Source organism: Ylistrum balloti, unplaced genomic scaffold, assembly GCF_031769215.1.
Source record: "Ylistrum balloti isolate Yb309-2 unplaced genomic scaffold, AGI_CSIRO_Ybal_v1 Utg371646, whole genome shotgun sequence".
Taxonomy (NCBI): Eukaryota; Metazoa; Mollusca; class Bivalvia; order Pectinida; family Pectinidae; genus Ylistrum; species Ylistrum balloti.
The window spans coordinates 98464-103782 of NW_026782837.1; positions in this window are offsets into that span (position 1 = coordinate 98464).

The window sequence follows — 5319 nt, forward strand, 5'->3', positions numbered from 1 at the left end:
AATTCATAAAGCCCAGTGTTTAAAATATGTAAATTTATATTACCATAGTGGAAAGTTTGAATACTGTTTGGAAGCTAGCACCTGAGAGAAAATTAAAGAAAACCTCCACACCATGGCTGTGGGGTGAGTGTTATATAGGTCTGATATATTTTAAACTGTTTTATCTGTGTTTTTAATTAACCTCTTTGTGACAAGTTCTGTAATGTACATTAGTGTAAGTTGTGTTAACTAGAATGTCGGTGTGCAAGAAATAATATTTATATCTATATGGCTAAGGAACATAATAATGTACAAGAAGTGTCATCTATGAATTCATATATTCATTTGAAAGATATATATAAAATACTATATTGGCTTTTCTCATAGTCTGATTATAAAAGCAGGTATTTTACTATTGTTATATTATAGCATTAGTGTAGAGTTATTTCCCTTGGCTGTAGTAGGTATGCAAGTGTGTGAAGTTTGATTGTTTGCGTGTGAGACTCATGTGTTGTATTTGTTTTGCTTGCAGGGTTTTTGTTGTTATGTGGTTTTAACAGCAAATAAACATAAAGACATGAATTCCGGCTTTGTTCTGTCAATGACGTGAACCCCTGTAACAAATGGCGCCCAACGTGATGTTCAACGGCTAACTTAGGTGTTTATGGATTTCCTTCAGGAGCCTGTGTTGCTTATACTGTCATACCGGCCGGTAAGGTAATACCCCTTGTGCGAGCTACAGTGTCACTTTTTATTTCTACACTGGTCTTATATGAAGATGAAGCAGAGGTCTCCGCTTATACGCTACCACTGGTGAGAATTTTTATTATGAACTTTAAAAGGCTTGTGCAAGTCTAAAGTTAATGTCCTTGACTTTGGGTTTTGTACCCTGTACCTACCAGCTGTTTCCTGTTTCCGGTTTACTATTTACAACATGGAACTTGCATCATTTTGAAGCTGCTGTGAATAGACTTGATATACATTCCTATGGTTTTCCTTGAAGTGAAGTATCTCTTATTGACATTTAATTTATTATATTGAAGTATTTGCTTCTGTCGTTCCTTGAGAGACTGTGATAGGGTGATTTATAATATTTGTTTACAGAACATATCTATTAGATTTTTATTGAATATATTCTGTGATGTTAACTTAGCTATCACTGCCATTTGGCCATGTAACTTATAAAATACTTGTACTTGTAGGTGGATAATAATAATTATTTACAACCAATGTTCATTTCTTGAACTTGTGATAATAAATACTCTACATATGTACCTGTGATACAGACCTATATTTCATTCACCTCACTTTTGGGTAAATTTTGGTTTTCTTTGCGTCTCCTCTTTCTACAGTTGTTTGAGTTTCGATAGTTGTCTTGCATTCCTAATACTTTTGTTTTTTTTTTCTTCCCCTTAAATTCAATTAGGACAGAAAACATTTTGTATTTTGTTTTTTCCCCTAGTCCTACACCCTCGGCTTTATAAGTTTGCTATTTACAGTTAAATTTTACAAGTATAAGGTAAATTTTGGGATTTAGATTATTTTTTTCTCCTTTTTCTTTTCCCTTCTCCAAAACATAAGAATTTTTTTTTTCTCTCGACATTGACATGACATTTGACATTGTGTGTTAGATGTGGTGAAAACTGTGCCAAGATTGTAGTGGATAGTCATTTCTGTTTGTTTTTTTTCTTCTTTTCTTTCAGGTTTGTGTTTACATTCTGAATCATAAATTCTATAATTAAGTTACTACACTTTGCAATTATTTGGAACTTTATAAACTCTATACTACCCGTATTCTTCATTGTGGAAAATTATCAGCTTTGAGATTTGTTATATGATAGCTAGATCTTACCGTGCTTATATAATTGTTTGCTTTTCAGATTTCAATATTAATAGTGAAACTTAGTCGTACTATTTTGCATAGATATATCAGGGTACAACTGCATTAAAAGCCAGTTTGTACTTTAGTTTGTTTAAAATTGTTGTGTTCATTTTTTTTTCTTTCATTGCAATTATTTTGTCAAATTTTGTTTTCTTACTTACACTTTGGACTGTTTTATTTTTGGACTTTGTGTATTCACTTGGACTTTTGGAACACCATACTACACCTACAGTACTGGTGAAAAATTTCAACATGTCAGATGCAGAGAAGCTTAGTTCTATATTGGAAGAGATGGACATAAAGCCTAACGTGGAATCCAAGGAGGCGTTTTCTCAGTGGCTGATGGATTTTGCTAACAAGGGAGCTAAATCTAAGGGTGACACTCATGGTGCTGCAGGAGGTGGCCCAGCTCATCATACCCCTCACACATCCGTACTTCACCAGCGACCTAGGATATCAAATTTCTATGGTTCTTCTGATAAAAAAAGATCAAGTTAGCTATGAACAATGGAAGTATGAGGTGGAATGTCTTGAGGAGGACCACATATATTCTACTGAGGAACTTGCCTTAGCAGTCCGCCAATCCCTTAAAGGTGAAGCTGCTGGTGTGGCAAGAAGATTGGGTCGAACCAGTACTACAGGTCAGATCATAGCAAAGCTAGATAGTGTTTTTGGTATTATAGAGTCAAAAGAATCGCTTCTAAAAAAGTTCTATAGTGCTACACAGGGAGAAACTGAAGATGTGTCAGCTTGGGGATGCAGATTGGAGGAGCTGTTAGACAGAGCCAAACAGAAAGGAGAAGTACAGTCTCAGGGGATGGGAGAGATGCTTCGCTCAAAGTTTTGGAGTGGACTTCGACAACCCCTTAGAGATATCTCCAGTCACAAGTTTGATTCTCTGAAGGACTTCGATTCACTGAGGGTGGCACTTAGAACAATAGAACACGATCACATGGACACAACTGGGAAGAAGCCAGCTACAGCTAAGATGGCTGCTCAAACCAAGACCAAAGAGAATGATGAGATTACAGAGTTAAAGGCCATTATTAACCAGCTGTCAACAGATGTTAAGACCTGGAAAGAGCATAGTGGCAAGCAGGGACAGCAGGGACAAGGAAACAGAGATAAGAAACAGTACCAAACTCCTAGGGAAGGAAGGGAGCAGAGAGGAGATAAGAAAGATGTAGTTTGTTGGAGATGTGGCCAAGTCGGACATGTAAAGCTGGGATGCAGGGTTATTTTGGACCACTCAAAGAAGAGTTTAAACAAGAGTCAGCCTACCGAGAAGGGTCAGCAGTAGGCTGTGAGAGACAGAGACCCAAAGCGCATTCTGCTCGTTAGTCGGTGAATGTAGCGAGACTTTGGTGAGTATTTCTGGGGTAGATGTTTTAGCCCTACTGGATACAGGTTCGACTGTCCCCACTATGAGCGAGGCATTCTATACAGCTCGTCTGAGCCATTTGGAGCTACAACCAATCACGGATCTATTAGACATTGAGTGTGCTGGAGGCACACAGCTGCCTTATATTGGGTGTGTTGAGGCCACATTAAGTGGACATCCAGGATTGAAGGAGCATACTGGGTTGTTTTTAGTTGTTCCAGATAGTCGCTATAATAAACCCGTTCCATTGCTACTAGGAACCAACGTTCTCATTGAAGCATTTAATGGGAGTCGACGGGTGTTTGGTCCACGATTCGTGCGGGATACACCATTGGATACCCCATGGTATTTAACATTCCGTTGTTTGATGTTGAGAGCTATGGAGTTGAGGAGGAAATATTGGTGTTTGGGCATAGTGAAGACTGCTGGCCGAGGGAACATTGTGATGCCATCCAATTCCAGTGTGACCATACACGCTGTTATTGACAAGCCTGTCAATTATTTACCAACTTGTGCGCTGTTACAGCCGGTTACCTCACCAATCACCAGAGATCTGTATATCACACCTGGTCTATTTCACTATAATTACAGGGAGCCTACGCAGTATATCCCCATCACCATATCTAACGTCAGTGTTAGAAATCTCACTCTACCTTCAAGATCCATCCTAGCAGAACTTCATCCTGTATCTGTGGAAGGAACATTGGAAGATTATGATGTTTCAGCTGAACATAAGGATTTCAGAGACCTGTTAAATTTAGATGTTTCGACGTTGACAGCAGAACAACGACCAAGGACAGACAGTGTGCTACAACATTTTGCGGATGTGTTCTCATCTGAGGATTTGGACCTCGGACATTGCAAGACGACACAGCACCGAATAGATTTGACTGATGCTACGCCATTTAGACAGCGGTTTAGGAGGATCCCACCAGGTATGTACGAGGAAGTCAGGAATCATCTTCGGCAACTTGCAGCCTGCGGGGTTATCCGACGTTCCCATTCACCCTGGGCTTCATGCGTGGTGCTTGCTCGTAAGAAGGACGGAAGTCTTCGCATGTGCATTGACTACAGGCAGCTGAATCTTAGGACCAACAGAGATTCATATACTCTGCCACGAATAGAGGAGATTCTGGATTCCTTGTATGGATCAAAGCTTTGCTCAGTCCTCGATATGAAGAGCGGATACCATCAGGTAGATGTTATGGAGGAACACAAAGAGCGCACTGCTTTTACTGTTGGACCACTTGGATTATGGGAATACAACAGGTTGCCATTTGGGCTGATAAACGCTCCAGCTACATATCAGCTTTTAATGGAAGATTGCTTAGGGAACTACATTGGATCAATCTGTTTTATCTACTTGGACGACCTGATAGTGTTTTCGAAGGACTTCAATGAACACATGGATCGGTTGGATCTGGTACTACAAAGACTGAGGGAGAATGGTATTAAGTTATCTCCAAAGAAATGTTTCTTGCTGAAGACTAAGGTGAAGTATTTAGGATTTGTGGTATCGGAATCCGGAGTGGAAGCTGATCCCGATAAGATCGAGAAGATAGTCCAGTGGAAGACACCTCAAAGCCCAGAGGATGTGAGGCATTTCTAGGGTTCGCCGGATACTATCGGAAATTTGTCCGTAATTTTTCCAAGATAACCAAACCCTTGAATGATGTCTTGCCATGCACAGGTCGTGGGAATATAAAATCCAAGCAAAAGAAGCAACAGTCTGAACAGATTCAGTGGACATGGGGAAAAGAACAACAGGAGGCATTTGAACAACTGAAGGCTATACTAACATCACCACCTGTTCTGGGATATGCAGATTTTTCACTCCCTTTTGAGTTGCACATAGATGATAGTGCTAAGGGACTTGGTGCTATTTTGTATCAGGAGCAAGAAGGGAAGAAAATGGTAATCAGCTATGCTAGTAGAGGATTAAACAAGGCTGAAAGGAAGTACCCAGCGCACAATTTGGAATTTTTGGCAATGAAGTGGGCAATAACAGACAAATTCACGGATTATCTATACGGGAACCGCTTCACTGTAGTAACAGACAACAATCCTCTTACATATG